A 19,944-nucleotide genomic window follows, 5' to 3' on the forward strand; every position below is an offset into this window, starting at 1 on the left:
GGAGCTGCGGTCTTTCCGGTGGCGGAGTTCACGGTCTCCCAATGGCCCGAAGTCCGGAGGCCACCCTGGCGCCTGCGGTAGCCGCGTGGCGGTGCCAGGGAAGGACTATCCGCTCCGGGGCTAGAAGGGACAGCGCACAAGTGAGGGAGAGCGAGTGAGCGGGGTGGCGGGAGGCGAGAGGGATGCGCGCCGGAGGGGAGCGCGCCTGGACCAGAGGAGCGTGGTCTGCACCAGAGGGCGAGTGCACCGCGCGCCGGCTGGGCTGTGCACAGAGTTTGGAAATTCCCCAGGTGAGGGGACCAGAGGGCAGGGCGCGCTGGACCTTGCCAGGAACGGAGCAAGTGTCTGTGGGCTCTTCTGCGCGTGGCTGCAGGGCTGGGATTCACGAGGGAGGGCCCCCGGAGCTTGATGGAGGAAGCCTGCGGGCCAAGGGGCCTCCATCAAGCAGCCCCGACCGACCGAGGTCACCGAGGCTCGGCCCGGGCTTCTTGGGCACCGGCTGTCTGCTGCCAGGTGTGTGAGAAGCTGGCCCGGAGGGGTGGGGCGGCCAGCGCCTTGGTCCAGGCAGCAAAGACTGAGGACCCAGGGGGCAGAGAGCGGCATCGCTCAGCCAAGGCAAACAAGAGGCTTTGCGCTGTTCCATTACGACTTTGCTCATTCTTTCAGCAACAACAATCTCTGCAATTCTCCTGGAAGGTGCTTACTGCTTGAACTTTCTCTTCTCTTGTGAACTGAGATTTGAGAGGAGCCTGCTTGCTAGGCTGGTTTTTCCAAGTTGTTCCAGGTTGGAAGTTGTAAGAGTGGGAAGGATAATTTATGGGTGTTCCGTGCATTGAAGAGCATTACAGCAAAGCCTTTTGGGTGCCGTGGGTATTCAAGAACAACTTAGTGCACGTTCCCAGCTGGAAAGCAAAAACAGTGCTCGCCGGGGTGCCTCTGCCCTGTCTGTCATCCTGGAGAAAAGGCCCTTGATTAATGTCCTGGCTCCGTCCTCTGGGCGCACCCACTGCCCGTGCCAGCCCCTCCTCCTGCACATGTGCCGCCAGCTGCCTTCTGCAAAGTCAGGATCCTGCTGGAGGGCCCACCGTAACTTATCTCCAGGGGCTTCATGCTCTGAGCCTGAAACTCCCCCTCTGCAGAGCCCCAGGAGAGAGTCTAGAGCAGCGGTTCTCAACCTGTGGGTCGCGACCCTTTGGGGGTCGAATGACCCTTTCACAGGGGTCGCCTAAGACCATCGGAAAACACATATATAATTACATATTGTTTTTGTGATTAATCACTATGCTTTAGTTATGTTCAATTTGTAACAATGAAAATACATCCTGCATATCAGATATTTACATGACGATTCATAACAGTAGCCAAATTAGTTATGAAGTAGCAACGAAAATAATTTTATGGTTGGGGGTCACCACAACATGAGGAACTGTATTAAAGGGTCGCGGCATTAGAGAGGTTGAGAACCACTGGTCTAGAGAGTCCACTTGAGATCCGGATGGGTCTCTTCTGTGGACTAAGTCACATGGCAACCTGGGCAACTGAACTGTCACTCCATGACGGGCAGTGTTCCCAGAGGTTTGGGGTGAGGTGGGGGCAGTGAGAGTGGTCTGGGGGCTGAGACTGGCCCTGCTGGCATGGACACAAGGAAGAAATGAGCGTTCCCCACACTTGGGTCCTTGGAGAGGGGCGGGGCTAACAGCACAGGCTACCAAACCTCTCCCCCAGGCTTTCCCCATATTTGTGTGCAGGTGAAAAAAAGGGCAGCCTCGAAGGGGAACATGTTAGGAGGCGCCGGGTCTCTGGGGCATGGGGACACGTGTTTGAAAGAACTGGAGGAGTAACAGAGGATTTTATAACCAGCTCTGGTGCCACGCCTTCCCTGGGCAGCCGCCTTACCCCTGCAGCAGCCCAGCCCCACTACAGAATTGGGAAATGGGTCCACTCAGGGCAGGCATCCCAGCACTGCACCCTCAGCCGTTCTCAGAGTGAGGGTCTCACCTTGTCCCATTTGCCCTCCCACATCTCCTACCCAGAGCACCAGAGGGCGGAGGGGATGAAGCCTCACACTCCGCTCTCTCGCTCTCTCTTGCATGGAGAAATCCGTGCCTTGGCCAGGAAGGGGGCCCAGCTGCGACAGCAGCAGGGAGGGCAGGGCAGGGCAGGGCTGCAGCCTCAGGGAAGTTTCTCATCACCGCTGAGATGAAACTGATGAGAACTGATGAGAACCACCGCACTTCACTTTCAAATGCGAGCAGCGCTCCTGCTGCACATTCCAGGAGTGCCCCTCGCTGCGCAGCTGCAAGGAGCCCCAGAGAAGCTGCAAAGGAGACGCGCTCCTGCCCCTCCGGACCGGGCACGGAGCAGTCGCCCACGCAGACATCGGTGCCACACCCGGCACCAGAGGCCCGGCCATTTGTCTTCTCCCAAAAAGACCTTGTAGGGACGTCAGGGCCCAGAGCAGGTAAGTCTTGGAGACCTCTGCTGGCAGCAAACACTTTCTGCTCTCGGGAGGCAGTGGCAGGCTTGCAGGGGATTCACTTAAAATGTCTGGACATCTCTGAGCAAACAACCCGTGTTCCCAGAGGGTTTGTCTTTCTGTGACTGGCGCCTCTGATCTTACAAATCTTCGGCGGAACCGTCAGCTCGCAGGCCTGGCTGGTCTGAGAAACCAGCTCCGTGACGGACCAGTTTTACAGAACAGCATACGGTGGGGGCAGGAAGCAAACGCATGGAGATGGAGGACCCTTCCCCAACCCGTTCCCAGGAAACTTGCTTCCTGGCCGTGGAGAAACCGTTAACATCCTCATTCCAAAGAGCAGTAAAGCCAAGATGGTCCTGAGGCAGAAGCGGGGCTGGAGACACTGAGGCCCCGGGTCCCCGGCCTGTGGGTGGATGTGCACAAGGACTGTCACTATGTGAGCCGAGGCGGAGAGCCCTTCAGCCACAAAGTTTGGCCAAGACCAGAACGATGACAGCGTACAACCAAGAAGAGTTCCGTGCTCCGTGATGCTTCCCGTATCCTCCTAGGGGCTACGTTACATGCTTTTGAGAAGTCGCCATAGACTACTGGCCTTCGACACGGCAGGAATCAGACTGAAACATCGAGGGATGATCTCTTGATATTTTCCTCCTCTATTTTAAGTAACTTCCTGTGGTCGTTTCCTGAGTTTAGAAACAGGAGGGAAAGTAGCTTTGTGCCCTTGAGCAAGTCACTGAACTTCTCAGCTTCCATTTCCCAATCGGCAGGACCAGTGCATTGAATTACTCGTGTTTCTCAATGGGGCCAGTGGCAGTTGGGGACGCTTCTTGGGTAAGAATGACCTATTTACCTAATGCAGGAAGCGTAGCATCCCTACCTTCACTACTGAATGACGGAAGTCAGGGTGACAACCGAAGATTACCCCCTCCCGCCGTGCCATATATGGTTAAATGCTTATTAAAAGGATAATTTGCTCCCAGTTCAGAACGCCCTTGGAAATTACCCGCGAGGCCCTTTCTTCCAGGCCTTAATGTTGGGCATCTGTTTATCACTGAGAATGGAGCCCAGCCTGGGCTCCATTCTCCAAGAATCAGCATTTCAGGGCCCGGGAAGCCACTGGCAGGAACGTCAGTGCTGTCGCCCCACCAGGCCTCATCCTTTGCCTTTTGTCAGTGGAGTGTGACTGCAAATGAGCCACATGAAAACAAAACCAGAGGGAATGGGGAGAAGGCCCAGCAGGGTTTAGATCGTGGTGGCCTCTGTCTGTGCTATTTGCTACTAAAAACACAGGCAGACTGTTTGCCCGGGGTGCCCGCAGCTCTGGGCAGAGACCCTCCCCTCCTTCCTTAAGTGGGTCACACTGTGGCACCAGGAGGTTCCTCCCCAAATGACAGGATGAGGAAGCAGACCCTCCCCGGCACTGGCAGCACTTAATGCCACATGGGTGCATGTTGCTATCAAATTAATACACCTGGGCCCCAGCTGTGAGGATAAATGGGCACCAATAATGTGACATTGGAGTGAAAAAAGGAGGCTGGCAATGCTGCCCTGGAGGGACGGCGCTTCTAGCTCTGGGCTTGTTCTCAAGGAGAACAGCTCGCAGGATCCTTACCTCTGACCCAACCTCTCGCTGGAGGGCAGTGTGAACCATTTGGTTATTCATAGTGCCAAGGGCCAAAAGGAGTGTCTGGGAGGATATTACAGGGAGGCCTACTTGCTACTCACCCCCAAGTAGTAGGAGAGAGAAAACTACCAAAGGGGTAGGGCTGATAGAGTTTGGAGAGTTGACTTGTAATGAAGCAATAAAAAATAAAAAAATAAAAAGGCTGGGAGCCCTAGTGAGATCCCAGTAAGGAGGAGACTGGCGGAGACTGTGGTCTGTCAGGTGGGACTAGCAGATGCTTTTTGAATTGCCCAAGAGTTTGGCCAACCCCTTCCACTTGTGGAGCATCCTTTTATTTTTATGAGCAGTACTAGTAGAATTAGTCAGAGTCAGTCAGGGTTTCCCTGTAAGCCCGCCACCAGGCTCAGCAGAGGGCGATGTTCGGGCAGCGCCTGTGGTGGCTTCTGCGGGTGGGGAGGGTCTGGGTCTGGACGCCGGTGGGAAGGAACGCCCCGAGCTCCGCACAGAAGCCCTGCCACGTGGACGGCAGTCACAGCCCGCAGCGACGGGACCTTCCCAGGAACCACATAGTATTTGCTGTTTGGTACAGAGGGGCTGCCGTGCCGTCTTCCTTCGGCTCTTGGGTCAGTAGCCAGGGTCCGTGGTGCGTATCACCTGTCTGCTTGCTGCATGCTGCTCCAGGGTGCGCCCAGGAGGGCTGCCTGGTGGAAGCCAGGTGTGCTCAGCCCAGGTGGGGGTACAGGGAGGTGCTGTCTCAGGCCCTCATCGCTGTGGCTCTGAGGTGTGGTTACAGTGACTTGAGTATCTCATTTGCCCACTCCGGTGACATGCCATCCCGTGTTAGGACCTGAGCAGACCAGGCTCAGAGGTGAACACACTGGGGTGCCACAACCTTGTGTCGAATCCCCGCGGAGACGGGAGATGCCAAGAGAGTCAGGCCCCCTTAGGGCTGTGCTTCTGAAGGGAGGGGCGGTCATGCTGGGCTCTGACTGCAGGAAGGATGTCGGACCAGGTGAGCAGAGAGGACGGAGATGAGCACCAGGGGACAGAGATGCAGGAGAGCATCTCTTGATCCCAGTTGCTCTTCTGGAAAAGAGAACAGTAGTAGCTTCTCTGCCGGGCTGCAGTGCACAGTGGGGATGCTGCCGGTGGGACTCCAGCCCGGGCCTGGCACACAGTGGGCACTCCACAACACGCGATCCTTCCCCTCCTGCTCTCCCTGGGCAGGACTGATCTGAGGGGGGGCGGGGGTACCTTTCTTGATGCCTTTTCACTTCAGGTCAGTCAATACCACCTTTCATTCTCTAAGTCTATATTTTGACCTTCAGTGATGAACATTCTCATTTACATAGAATTTTAACCAAACTCTTCATCTGCGTTTTCTTTGCCTCATAATATCTTGGTAAAAGGCGACCCGTGGCTACTCTCCGGCGGTTTTCTTTCCGAGGCAGCTTCCCCTCAGACTCGTACTTCAGAAACGTTATGCAACGCTCTCTAAATAAGGCACTTCTCGAGGAGGGCCATTTGTCCTGGCAGCTTTCAGAGTGTTTGGTTCCTTACCCGCATAGCAGCGCCTCCTCCTCCAACAACTGGTGTCTGTAGGACTTTCTGTGTCTTATGGAATTTCCAGGAGAAGGAAGAAGGAGGCTGGGAGCTTTTCCACGAGAGCAGGGCGTCTGCGCTCTCCATGCCAAGGTGAGGGGCCGGGCAGCTGTTGCCGAATTGCATATCCCTGTGGCCAAAGTGGGGACAGTACCACCCTACTGGGGAGGGAGGTCCACCAGCTATCAGGCCGCTGGATTGACTCCCCTCCTCCCAATGAGCATCTCTATCACGGTGCTAACCAGGGGAGTCATGACAAATGTAAATCATGATCCTGCCCAAGGAGCTTGCTGTGGAGCCGAAATTAAAATAGCGTTAGGGGCTGGTCAGGGCATGTGAGTGAGGTAAGGCCACAGGCTGGTGGGGTGCAGTGAACTACAAATGGCATGGCCCATGGAAAGGGGACAGACAGGCCGTGTGTCCCCTTTGCTTTGCACGGTGATAAGTCCAGTGTGGCCAGATCTTCCAACCTTTCGAGAAAAGTCAAGACTCTGAGGTTGAATGTATAATTTCTTCACTTTCAAAACATCCGTGTAGCACCAACAGAACCTGTCAGCAGGCTTTTTCACCGTCTCGTCTAGACTCGGAGCAATTGAGAGCCGTATCAGGGGAGCCAGCCGAAGAGGTGCTGACTGTGTGGCCATAAGACCTCAGAGAAGGGAGAGGCCTCCATGATGAGGCGCCCTCCAGGAAGGCTTCCTGGGGGAGGGGCCGTCCCTCAGGCGAGAGGATTTACTAGAAGGAGCCCGGCCCAAACTCAGACAGATTTTATCAGTTTATTCCGTAACCCCTCCAAGCCTCAGTTTCCTCATCTATAAAAGGGAACCATAAGGTCAGTGTCAGAGGTCAGCGGTGAGGGTGAGTGAGAGGGCGCTGGAAAGCCCTTACTAAGCCCAGAGGCTGATGGAGCAAGTGCCTGAGCTCGACTGCTTTTTCCTGCCCCAGGAAACGGACAGAAGGTATAGGTGACCTTTCTCCTCTCCGGCCCTCTCCCTGCTCCTCCCGAGGTCTGTGTCCTTGTGCCCACTTGTCAGAATCCTACCCCTTTAAAAATCTGACCTGGGCCTCAGCAGAAAAACACAGCTCCTCTCAGTAAGAAGGAAAAGTACTCCGGGAGGCTGTATAGACACGCACGGCAAATATTCAAGGAATTCTTAGGAATTAAAAAAAAAAATTCGTAACTGGATTTTTGCATGAGGCCATCACAGGAACATGTTTTCTCAATTAGTGTGCACATTGCTCTCAGTGAAGTCACCGTGGCCGCGGCTCATCAGGGCCGGCGCACGCCGAGCCACCTGATCTGGGCTTCACTTTCCATGACCTACATCTGATTCAGCCAAGCCTGGCACTGCCCCTCGCTGTCGAAACCACATCACCCCCCAAATCTGCGAGCAGGGTGGAGGCACACGCACACCCCCGAAAAGCAAGCGTGATCACCAAAAACTGAGAAAGACAGCCCTACTGTTGGCGGTGGGTTGGTAGATCTCCCACCGCCCCTCGCGTTCTTCTTGTCCTTTGGCATTTAGTGTTAGATGGTGACTGTGCGTTGCCCCATCAGAACAGAGGAGACCTTTAGGTTCTGGAAACAGAGAGAATAGCTGCTTTGGCGAAAGCATGCATCAACCGCCTAAAATATTACTAGTCGGGGCCTGAGATCAGCGGTTATGTTTTCTGGATGGTTTCCTGGACGGACTCTTTTCCAAGCGAGCGTCTCTGTCAGATATTTGTAATTTCTGAAATATTTGATTGATGATGGCCCCTGACCAGAGGGACAGTCCGGAGTGCACAATTAGCAACATGCCTCAGAAGCAAAGATGCTGCCCGGCATCCAACAAGATCAAGCAGGGAGTTGAAAACATTTCAAATCGACTGTCAGAGGCCAGAGGAAAGGAAAATGTTGTTCAAAGACCCATATGGAGATGTGGAATCAATTTACTGGTCTCTCCCTCTCTCTCTAAATGAAAGAGAGCAGAGTACGATTTTCAGCAATTAGTGGGTATTGCATGCAGCCAGGGAAAGTATTCATGAAACTTGTTTCAGTTGTATATATGTTACACATATACATGTGCAAACTGGATCATGATGGAAATGTATTTTTTCACTGTGAGTCGTTAAAAAAAAAAGCTTACAAGCTACTGGTATGGATGACAGCATGGCTTAGGAAAAGGCATAGCTCAGAGGCCGGGGTTAAGTGCCAGCTCTGTGGCTCCCAGTTGTCTGACCTTGGGCAACAAGTTCTCTAAGCCTCAGTGTATAAGGTCAGAATGATGACCCCTCGCAGGGCTGGCGTGTAGAGTCACTGACCAAAGTGTGCAGTGTGGCTGGTACTGTGCCTGCCACCAAGGAGGCCCCGAGTCAGTGAGAGCTGCTGTCCTTGTCTGTCCTCCCCTCTGCCTTGTCCTCCTTCTTCTCCTCTCTCTCTATCTTCTTTAAGACAACGCAACTTCATCACCACCATGACTTCCCTACCCGCTTTCATCCCTGCGGTTTGATGTTCTCTGGCAAACCCAGCAAGAAAACAATAATCATATCTGGCCTTTGTCCCCACCTTCCATGTCATCTTCCTCCCACTTCGTTCTTGCAGAGCCACCTTCCTCTGATTCTGGCCCCCGGACACGACCGTGACCGCAAATGTCTAAGGGGCACAAGACATCCTCCTCCCACCCTTGGAGCGGCAGAGGGGCACCACGGCCCTGGGACGGGGATAACTGTGTTGGCCCTCCTGTGGGTGCAGTCGCTCTGGGAGGAGCTTCCGTCCCCACAAATCGCATCCCTTCCCCTCAGTATATTTTTGTAAGGACAGCAGGGCTAAGATGCCATTAAAGTGTTGACATTGTCAAATTCTTAAGCACTCCCTGCCCAGAGCAGAGAGCCTACCATTTTCTCATGAGGGAGGCTCCAGGCTGCTGCAGCGTGGGGGGGGGCGGGCGGTTTAAGCGTCTCCCCTCCTATAAACAGCTTTAGGCTCCTGGTGTGGACACTGGAGCTGACACCTTCAGGGAAATCAAACCCTAATCCTAACTCCAGCCCTCAACCCAGCTGCAGCCTGTTGCTGACCCCAGGCCTGACTTTCCCTTCCCAGGGGAGGGTGTGCGAAAGAGTGACGCACACCCAGAGGGGGCCACAAAGGTGACCTGTCCCCTTTTCCTGAGAGCCTGGCTAACGCAAGCCCCTGCAGGCAGATCAGCAGTGACAATCCCCCCGCTTCTTTTTTAACAAGAAAGCTTCCCCTTCTCCCCTCTTCTGCATTTCCCATGCTCCCCTGGGGCTCATTCCAACTCTCCCCTTGTGAAACGCCCTCCTACCGGGCCCCATGCTCACCACCGGGACTCAGAGAGGATTATTAGTGACATCTCCTCAAATGCTGAATTCCAGTCCCAACCAAAGTACCAACGCTCCTGTCTAGGCAGCTATGGCAGCTCTATTTGAGGTTACCAGGCAGTGGGGGGTGGGGGGAGGGAAAGGGAGAAAACAGATTTGTTTCTAGTGTCATTTTCCTCTGAGTATCCCTCTCTCCTTGCCACCGCTCAGGCCACTGTTCCCTGTAACACTGTCATCAGGCCAGTTGCACCTTTCCAGTAACATTTACAGCAGAAGAGAGACGTTTGTCACATCATATCCAGTCCCCTCCGCGCAGGAGACTATATTGAACCTGAGTGGACGGCAAGCAAAGTAGCCAAGAGGCTATTTGAATTCATCGCTGTTGCACCTTGGTGGTTTTGGGGGTCTTTTTGTTTTGTTTTGTTTTGAAGGGAAAAGCAAATGCCAACTTAGTTTTTCTGTGCCCAAAAGGGGGGTGGGGGTGGAAAGTGTATGTCCACCCTTTCTGAAACTCATAATGAAAAATGGAATCAATTGTCCCGGACATGACACACCGCCAAGAATGTCTCCTAGGCACGAAACGAATTACCTTCTTTTCGTCCGGGCTCAAGGGTGTCGTGTCTGCCCTTTGATGGGAAAGTGTGAACCTTTAACAATGTTTTCCTTTTCCTCTGTGAGGAGGTCACACACCAAAACCCGACTCCAGATTTCATGGCCGGGTGTCAGCATCTCTCTCTGTATCTTAGAGATGGAAGAAAACATTTGGGGGGTGGGGCCTTTAAGCATTGTTGTTTTTCATTTTTTCTGAAAAAGAACTGGGCATGTCAGAAAGTGGAGGACTTAGTAAAGCAACAAATATGTTTCAAAGGTTCTTTTTAAAAGCACCTTTATGATTAAGCAAAAAAAAAAAAGTAATCTTAAAATTTTAAACGTTCAACTCTAGTCATTTCAGCTTCTTAAATGATTATGGACAGAAGTTGGACTGGCCATGCTTGGGCTTGGGAAAAGTCCACAAACCTGTTGGAAGCTTATTTCTTTTATGGATTGGGAAAGTTGTGTGTAAGACAGGATAACGGTTAAGTCAGGGATGGGTTCTTTATTTCGACACAGTAATGCTGCAATTCAGGAAAGCAGGGATTTATTTCTGGCTCAGCCTTCTTCTCGCTGTGTAATGTGGGCAAGTCACAGAACCCCTCTGAGCCTGTTTCTTAATCTGTAAAATAAGACTAATAATATCGCCCCTGCCTGCTGAATGGGCTGCTGCATTGACCATGGTCCGAGGGCTGGGGAAACACCTTGGCCGTAGACAAGGGGTAAGATGTGAGAGCCCCAGGTGAGGAGCGTCAGACTCCAGGTGCCAATGCTGGACCGTGGTGGCTGAGGGACCTTAAGAGTCACTTGCCCTACACGAGCGCTCCACGCTCCTGCCTGCCCCTCCCGGGCAGGAGGCCTGTGCTAGGCATTGAGTGGGCCCTTGGCCAAGGACACCGTGGAAAGAGCCTGAACACGGAATCAGACTCCCCAGGGCGCCAGGCCCGGGAGTGATGGGGGGTGAGGTACCACACCTCTCTGGTTGTCAGTTTCCTCAGCTATAAAATGGGACTAATAGCACTTGTGAGCGTCAGGGTTAAACAAGGTGACGTCTGTGAAGTCTTCCGGTTGCTTAGATCCTGGTGTTTGAGTGGTCGGTGATGCTAAACACAAACGAATGCCCAAGGAGCTCCCCGATTGCATGGTGACCTGGCTGAGGACAGTCTCAGGCAGATGGAGTGACAGGGCCAGGATGCCTTGGGGACATGGAGCTCTCCTTACGTCCCTCTTTCTCACTGGCCTCCTCTGCCATCCCCTTTGCTAGCTTCTTCTTCCCCGGACCTCGAAATAGTGGGGTGCCCTGGAGCCGCTCCAGGACCCTTTCTTTTCTGTATCACTCTTTTCGTAGATGATTTCATGCTCCCCAGGCATTAAACACGACCTACAACTTCTAGATCTCCATCCCAATGTCCATGGCCACGTGGATGTTTAATGGGCATCTCAAATGTAGGATTTTTGACCCCCAAACTATTCTTCACGTCTCAGTTCGGTCTCAATGACATCATTATTCCCTCAGTTGTTCCGACCCCAGATCTAGAAAGCATCCCTGATTCTGCCTTCCACATCACCTTTCATAGCCAAACCACCGGCAAGTTCTGGTGGCTTCATACGAAATTCTGAATCCAGTCACTTCTCCCCACCCCACGACTGCTTCTTAGTCCAAACCAGTATACCCTCTCACCCGACAACTATGGGAACCTCCTCCTGGGTCTCCCCGCCTCCATCCTTGTTCCCTCACAGCCTTTTAACCCAACAGCTGTCAGAGTGCCCTTCTAGAGCAGTAAGTCATGTCGCGTTACTTCCCAGCTCTCAACCCTCCAATGGCTTTCCGTTACACATAGAGTAAAATCCAAATTTTTATCATGGACTTAGTTCAGTGGTTCTTAACTAGGAGTGAATCCCCCCCAACCCCCCGCCAGGGGACATTTGCAACAGCTGGAGACATTTTTGATTGTCACAGTGTGTGTGTGCGGGGATGGGGTGGGGGGTAGTAGTGGTGGTGATACTGGCCTCTAATGAGTGGAGTCCAGGGATGCAGCTTAACATTCTACAATGCACAGGGCTATAACCACCCACCCATCCACGCTCAGCAAAGAATTGGCTCAAAATATCAGCAGGATTGAGGTAGAGAAGCCCTGCCTTTATATGATTTGGCCCTGACACCCTCTCCAACAGTCTGCATCCTGCCTGCCTGCTCTGCGGCAGCCACGCTGACCTTCTTGCTATGTCTTCAACACACTGATCTTGTGACTACCTCAGGGACTTTGCACATGCTGTTTCCTCTGTTTAGGACACTCCTACCCACAGATCTGCTTCACCACTAGGTCTGCTCAGATGACCCCCTAGTTTAAAATGTCTGTTCCCACCCCCACCAAACCCTGCCACCAGTAGACTCTGTTCCCTTACCCAACTTTATTTATTGCTTAGTACTTCATTCTGTTATTTGTTTTCTTGTGTTGAGAATGAGGGCGGGAACTTCTGTCCTCACCAAGTACTTCATCACATGGTGGGAGCTCAGTGAGTGTGCTGAACGAATGGATTGTTGATGAGTATGGTGCAAAGAAACTACAGAGGTTAGGAAAGGAGATTAGTGGGATGCAGCATTGCCGGGAAGGCTTCCTGGAGGAGGCGTGCCATGGGTTGCATTGCAAGTGTCTGGAGTCCCCACCCCTACGGCTAAGCTGGCCCCAAAGTGGAGCAGGACTTTGGATGTGCAGCTTCCTCTCAAGCATGAACGTACCTGGGGGGCCAGCCGCCTTGTAGATTAGAGCCAGCTGTGGACTTTAATATTCGGTATAAAGAGCAAAGCTGGAGGACTCAGAGGCCCAAGATGTGTGATTGAACAGAGGAGTCAGGAAAGAGAGGTGAGTTGCCATTGGTTCCGTACAGAGGGAGGGAGGGGCCTGGGAGGGAAGAGCAGCCACCTCCAGGGGAGAATCTCTGAGTCAGCTCATCCCGAGGGGCTCACGGTAGTTCCCGGGGAAGGAACTGGGAAGGTCTTGCACCATCATTTCCCAGGAGTGAGCGAGGGATCAGGGCCACTAGGAAGGCCAGGCAGAGACTGTCCTGAACAGACCTATTGAGTTGGGTCTATGTGAGATAAGTAGGAAAATCATGGCTCCAAGACAGTCTTGATTCCAAACACTCTGATCCAGTGTCAAACACTGGCCCTTTGCTTCCGTTTAAAAAGTAATTCTTGTAATGCCACCTGTGATAATGCATAGTTCATGTTCAGCCCATCCCAGGTCAGCCCCCAGTGCCACCTCACAGTAAGGATGTTGATGTCCAGTTCTTGAGCAAGACTGATGGGGGAGGGAGTGTAGGCCATGGCTCCTTTTTCCCAGGCCTCAGATTTCCAGGAGTTGCAGATCGTTGAGCCTCTCTTGAGAGGGGAATGCCTGGTCCCAGACACACAGGTCTGGTCATCCCCACACCTCCTACAAATGACACAGTATGGATATTTTAGGGCCTGTGCCCTCAGGGGTACCTCAGGACACTTACTCATAACCCTGGTTCATTTTGCTGCCTGGATACTCATGAGGATATGACTATAGGAGACGAGCTGGCCAATACCTCATTTTATTAGTCTATAAATGTAGATTTAAAGTAATACACCTCAGATGTAGACGGCTTACTCCAACCTACCAAAAATATCATTATAAACATTTACAAGGTCTGAAGAATGATATAATGGCGATGAAATTCAGATGTGGTGGATTACCCTAATGTTTAATTTAGCCCTGACTCAGTCCATGAAAATACAGATTTTCCCGCAGACGCCTTCTCAGAGCTGCCTGGGCCCTGTGTGCCTCGTAGGGCTGAGGTGATGAAGCTGTCCATCACACAGCCTCGGAAGTCACACCTGGAGCTGACCATCCCTTCTCTGCTTCCTCAGAGAGCTGCTGACATGCCCCTGTGACTTTCTGTTCACAAAGCCTGCCTGCCAACTTGCCACCGGGCCCACTTTGATCATTAGGTCCTCTGCTTGGTGCACAGAAGTTTGATGCCGTCAGACTTCTACGCCATCAAAACGTGACCTCTGACCCTTCATTCATAAGCAATGCATGGCCGATAATGCTCGGCTGCTGCTGATCCCAGAGGCGACTGCTTTTAGTAGCCATCGAATTCGGTCAGAAGGCCGTGGACCACTCACAGGCAACAGAGCAAGCAAAAGGCTGGCCTTGGGCCTTCCTTCCTACTGACTGTGGGACTTTAAATACATTATATAAACTCCCCCTGATGCTCAGTTTCCTGAACTATAAAATCGGAGTAATAGTAATACATCCTTACAAAGTAGTGGTTAAATGAGAGAATATATGTAGCAGCCTAGTACCTGGCACATAAAAGTCATTCAACAAATGGCAGCTGTCCTCATTATATTAATAAAACCTTGGAGTCAACTTTCAAACATCAGTCAATGACTCAAGGGGGTATTTTAAAGTATGAGGTCCTTGGAAAGTGAGAGGAAAGGGAAATGGGGTTTAAGACACTGGGAGGAAATCTCTAGACAAGGAAGACACAGGTTCAATGCCACAGTATCACTGTGATTTACCGCTCATTTGTGGGATAACTCAGTTAAGCCACCTATACGTTGGGGGTAATAATAAGGCAGCTGTGATGATTAAATAGAATAATGCTTATAAAATGGGTAACACTGCACCAGGCACATAGCCTCAAAATGTTTAGTGTTCTCGTCATTATTGCTGGCATCGCCACAACCCATCTTCCCCTGCTGGTTCCTCTACAGCGCCTCACACAGGTCAACTGCTTCTGCACAGACAGGTTCAACCCGGGTTCCTGAGCACTGACCCAGGACTGAGGCCGGGACAGCTCTCCCCCGCCTCCAGGGTCTGTTCCCGTCACAGGGCGTTCTCAGGCAGCTAAAACTCACTCGCACAGATGTCTGGGATTCTCTCCACGCTGCCTCCACGTGGCTTCGTCACATGCAAAGTCAGTGTCATGCTTTGCACAGACCAGGCTCCTTTCCTTTCTTACCGGGGCCTGGAGGTGGCCTCCCCTCTCATAGCGGTCACAAAAGCGACAAAGCCATGGTCTTTGGCATGAACTTATGCCGCACAAGGGAAAGGGGCCCACAGCTTTGCTTTTGCCATTGGCCTGGCCAAAAAGAGCTGGACCGGAATAGGAAAGAAACTCCAGAGACAAGAGCCCTCTAGCTTGGCTGGACTCAGGGAGAAGTAATTGCAGGGCTGTCTCATTTGTGATCAAAGCTACCAAACTTATAAAGTGTTCTGAAGCTGTGTCTGCCCATATGTCCCTAAGTAAACACATAAAAATGGAGGAACTTTGGGTCCCACCAAAGTTCTTAATTAGAACCAGTACTTACTGCCAAAGTGAGGTCTGTCTTCAGGCGAACTATTCCGTAGTTTTTACTGAGTTCTCACTGCACTGCACTGCACTGCCCTGGGCATTAGCTGCATTTAGGACATTTACGACTCAGACCTGCCTGCAAGGGACCTCCAAGCTGATTGGCCCTTTTTACTTGCATTTTAATTCCAAGGAAGCCTTTAGCCTTTCGGGCAAAGAATCACTGGGATGGATCTAACACCACAGGGTCAGGAGGATTCTTCAATGACCTGGGAGCCTCGGACATGAAAAGGGAATGAAGGCCTTTCATTATAAAATGCACTTCTCCCCCTTCTGCGGGCTTCTTCTGACTGCCCCTGTCTACCCTCCACCACACGCACACATGCACGTATGCACACACACACACACACACACACACACGTAACCACACACACACACACACACACACACACACACACACACACATGTAACCACAAACACACCACACACACAAAAATAGAGACATTGCTGAGGCAGCTGCAAATATTCAAGACCTGCACAACCATTCTGACTCAAAGATCCATAGAATCCTAGCATTGAGAGAATCATGAGAAATCCTGCATGGGGAAGATTTTAAATATATGATGGGGAGAGGGGGAAATAAAGAAAGAAGACTAGTGGATGAAGTGCCTTATCTAAAATCAGAGTTAGCTGCAAAGCCCAGCTCAGGTCTTTCTTTCTTCCTTCCTTCCTTCCTTCCTTCCTTCCTTCCTTCCTTCCTTCCTTCCTTCCTTCCTTTCTTTCTTTCCCTCTCTTTCTTTTTCTTCCTTCCTTTCTTCCTTCCTTCCTTCCTTCCTTCCTTCCTTCCTTCCTTCCTTCCTTCCTTCCTTCCTTTTCTTTCCTTTCTTTCTCCTTCTCTTTCTTTCTTCTGTTCTTCTTTTCTTTCCTTCTACTTTACTCATCAGCTATTTCTCAAGCACCAGCTTTGTGGCAGGAGCTGTGCTAGGCACTGGTGAGACAGGTGGACAAAAACCATATACAGTTCCCTCCCGCGCGGGCTTGCAGACTGGTCAGGAGGACAGTGACCAAGAACCACACAAAGGAAGGGGAGGTCCCACTCCGATCAGGGCCCTGAAAGAGCCACACGCCGTATGCTGTCTGAGAGGGCATATCAGGCAGGCAGGGAAGGCTTCCTGGAGGAAGGCATGGTACATCTGAGATCTGAAAGGTCAACAGGAGGAGAAGGTGAGATGCTCCAAAGATAAAGGAAGTCCTCCTTTCTCATCCCGGGCAATGTTGCAGCCAGGGTGGGCTGGAGCAGCTCATGCGGGCTCACTCCTGCTCCACTGGGAACGTCTCTTCTCTCCACACTCATGAGGTCACACTGGTAGCTTGCAGTTGGCCACAGTGGGAGTACTTACACCTCAGAAAGCAGCAGATGCCACAAAGCAGGCCTACTCTCCCCTTCAGCCCCCCTGCCTTGGGAGAGGCAATTACCAACACTACCAGGCTGCGTGTACTCCACCTGCTTCCTAGCTGTGGACAGCACAGACCCTGCTTTAAGCCCAGGCCTACTTTCCTGCAGAAACTCGATCAAGAACTTATTCCCAGGAAGGCACTGTCAGCAAGGGCCTTAGGCCTTGGGGCTGTTTATTTCAGACCCTGGGCCCCCTGGCTCCTCCCAGGATCCGGAACATCCCGGCAAGTTAGTAGCGAGCAACTAAGAAAGAGCCCTTTCTTGGGGTCTTCGTCACCCCTTGCCGTTGAACGATATTTATCAACCACCCACGCCTGCCCAGCGCTGCGGGAGACACTCGGCCAGGCCGACCTCAAGTCAGGCTGTGACCCCTCAGGAATTCGGGGCTTGGCAGAGGCTGCCAGGCCGACACTGTTCTTCCTTAATATAACTCGGCTGCCCGGGCACAGGAACCAGGGCTGCGAGCCCAGCCGAGGGCACCAGATTAGGAGCTGGCCCCACCGCCGGTTTCCCCAGTCTGTGTCTAGGCTCAGGAAGCAGCAGGTGAGTGGAGGACAGAGCTCACAATATATACGATTTGATCAAGTTTAAAAACAATGGATTCCACTGACCTTGCGCTCCCACTGAACCCCGGCTCTCGGAAGAGATTTGCCAAACATAAAAGTGAGTTTTGAGTTTTTACCAAGATGGGCAGGAAGCAAGGAGGGGTGGGCAACCCAGAGGGAGGGTTTTGCAATGGAAGCATCTTTGTTTCCAGGGCGCGTGTACACCTGTGTGTGTGAGTGTGTGTGTGTGTGTGGTGTCTGCTGTGCACACAGGATGTGGGGGGACAAACAGTGACTGGACAGGGGACAGGGCGCCATGAGGCAGTCAGGCAGGGTGTTGAGATGGGGAATCTTAAAGGCACAGAGCAGCCATGGGGTCTGGCTAGGAAGAGAAGCTGAGCACGCTAGAGCAGTGATGGCGAACCTTTTGAGCTCGGCGTGTCAGCATTTTGAAAAACCCTAACTTAACTCTGGTGCTGTGTCACATATAGAAATTTTTTGATATTTGCAACCATAGTAAAACAAAGATTTATATTTTTGATATTTATTTTATATATTTAAATGCCATTTAACAAAGAAAAATCAACCAAAAAAAATGAGTTCGCGTGTCACCTCTGACACGCGTGTCACAGGTTCGCCATCACTGGCCTAAATAATGTTTGCAAGTGTACTTTTGCCATATGCGGAGAATTCCCTGAAGATTAATAATACACTTGTCCACCAGAGGGCCCCAAACACTAAAGAGTCTCTGTGTCTCTTAGAAAATTAGTTCTTGGGAACACTGTCATACACATAATGCTGTGTTTGGTTGGTTTAGTTTTAACCTACTCCTAATTAACACCTCAGCAGGCCCTCACTTAACAATTCTGTTCCCTTAAATTCAGCTCCACCTGCAGCCTGCCCCTTCTCACCCAATGGCAGCACCCCATCCTTAGAGATCTTCAGCACAAACTAAGGGGGTGACCTTTGACTTTCACACGCTATGGGGACATCCTGACTCTGCCTTCAGAATCTATGCAGAATCTGAGCCTGTCACTCTCCCTCCTCTGTGACCTACACTGTCGCTTCCCTGGACTCCGCAGTGACCTGACTGGAATCCACTTCTCAGGGTGCTGGGGATGAGTGCAGAGCTGGGGAGAAGGGCTCGCCAAAGGGCTGTGTGCGGGCGGGCAGAGGCCAGCAGGTGGGCTGCGGGCAGGGAGGCGGGGAGCTGGAGTGCTTGCTGTGTACAGGTGCGGTGTGATTAGAGAGCGGAGGAGACAAAGGAGAGGAGGCGGCTGGAGATGACAGGTGTGGGAAAGAGGCTGGCACAGGGTGAGCCACCCACAGCTCCGCAGACAAAAGCTGGGTGGATGTGAAGACGGGCGCCCAGCTGCCCTGCAGAGATGTCACATCCCCTCCCCGTTCCGTTGCTGACACCGCCTGGGAGCCCAGGGGTACCTGCGGACCCTCCGGGCCTGTGCAACAATTCAGGGGCCGGGCCGGGCACTGTGAGTCAGCCCCGGCCGCAGCCAGCCCCGTCCAGTCCTCGGGAGGGCGCTGTGGGCAGTCCGTCTCCGTGGCGGTGGTACAGGTTGTATCCGGCACAGAGCTTCTAGCCGAGGGGGTGAGTCAGGGCTCTCTCTGCTCACCACACCATCCCCCTGGCACAGAGCGGACTCTGCCTGAGAAAAGGGTCCATTCTGCTAATTCACACAAGGGCCCCATGCGGCCCAGCTGCAGCCTGACCCTGGGGAGCCCCCAAGGGTCCTGGGAGGCAGCCCCGGGAGAGGATGGAAAGCCCAGAGGAGGGGGAAAGCAGCACTGAGGGGGACAGAGGAGGGCCAGAGGTTGGAGGAGAGCAAGGTGAAGTCTAGTGCTACCCACTTAACAAGGCCTGCGAGAGCCAGCAGCCCAGGGTGACCCGCTCACTCCACTGAAATACACGCATGTGGTCTGGAGATGAAGGGATGTTTTCCTTATTAACATTGAAATAATTAACTTGTTTATGTTCTTGTGTTCATTGTCTAAATATTGTGAAATAAAATATCTTATTGCTGATAAGTAGCCAAAATGGCAGTGAGCACGGGCCGGCTGCCAGCGGCGGGGCTGTGTTTGCCGTTAGACAGTGAGCGCCACTTGCTGCCCCAGTCGCAGGACTGGGGTCTGACTGCGGCTGGGCTCGGGGATGGCTCTTTATCACCCCCAGGCGAAGAGCACTGGGAAAACGCGCCAATCATTCTCTGTGGTCGCATCCCCGAGTCCGTGGGTGACAAACACAGTGGCATTGTTTCCGTGAGTGAGTCTTGTTTTCCATATGTGGGCGGAATTCCAGACTTGAGAATTCTGCATCCAGACTTCCATAGATTTCTTTTTTTCTAATTGAGACAACATAACGAATCATAAAGAACAATACCAGCCTGGCCTCTATGCTCCAGAAGGCTCTGGGTCAAGAGCTGACCTCTGCAGGATTGGACAGGGTCCAACAGCAACCACTGTCTTCTGTTGTCACGCGGGACCACGGCGCCACGAGACCAACTCTCCGTGGGCTTGTGGGGTGTGGAGACAGAGCAGCTGTGCCTGCTGCTAATGTGCTGTAGGCCAGGACCGCTCTCCGGGCTTATTGAAATCAGATGCCCAGCACTCAGAGCTGCCCTGCAAACAGATGGTGGCTCCAGGCAAGTGCCATCCCATTGGAAAATTACAAGAGCCGTGACTCCACCTCCTCGCTGCCAGGCCAAACTCCATTTTTACCTACTGGGCACGAGAAAGACCTCCCCTTCTCCATCACACGCTCCGAGGGGCCAGGCCTGTGTCAAAATAAGATCCTTTAGAAAACTAAAGTAAATTCTAGAAGGCTGTGCCCTAAATGTTAACATTAGTTATCCCTGAGTTAGCATTAGCTATCCCTGGATTGGAAAAAACACGATAGAATATCTGGAATTTTGCATACTTGTTTGAGAAAATTACACTCAATCCCCCCAAAATAATATTCCATTAGTTATAAATGAATCTTGAGGTT

The 19,944-nt window shown here is 52.3% G+C and overlaps 1 protein-coding gene across 1 annotated transcript in view; it reads left to right on the forward strand.

The window, feature by feature from the left end:
* The window catches only part of NGF (nerve growth factor (beta polypeptide)), a 51,964-nt gene that overhangs the window by 125 nt on the left and 31,895 nt on the right, over nt 1–19,944 (forward strand). The gene's annotated exons all lie outside the window — the stretch shown is intronic.

Source organism: Myotis brandtii, unplaced genomic scaffold (genome assembly GCF_000412655.1).
Source record: "Myotis brandtii unplaced genomic scaffold, ASM41265v1 scaffold131, whole genome shotgun sequence".
Taxonomy (NCBI): domain Eukaryota; kingdom Metazoa; phylum Chordata; class Mammalia; order Chiroptera; family Vespertilionidae; genus Myotis; species Myotis brandtii.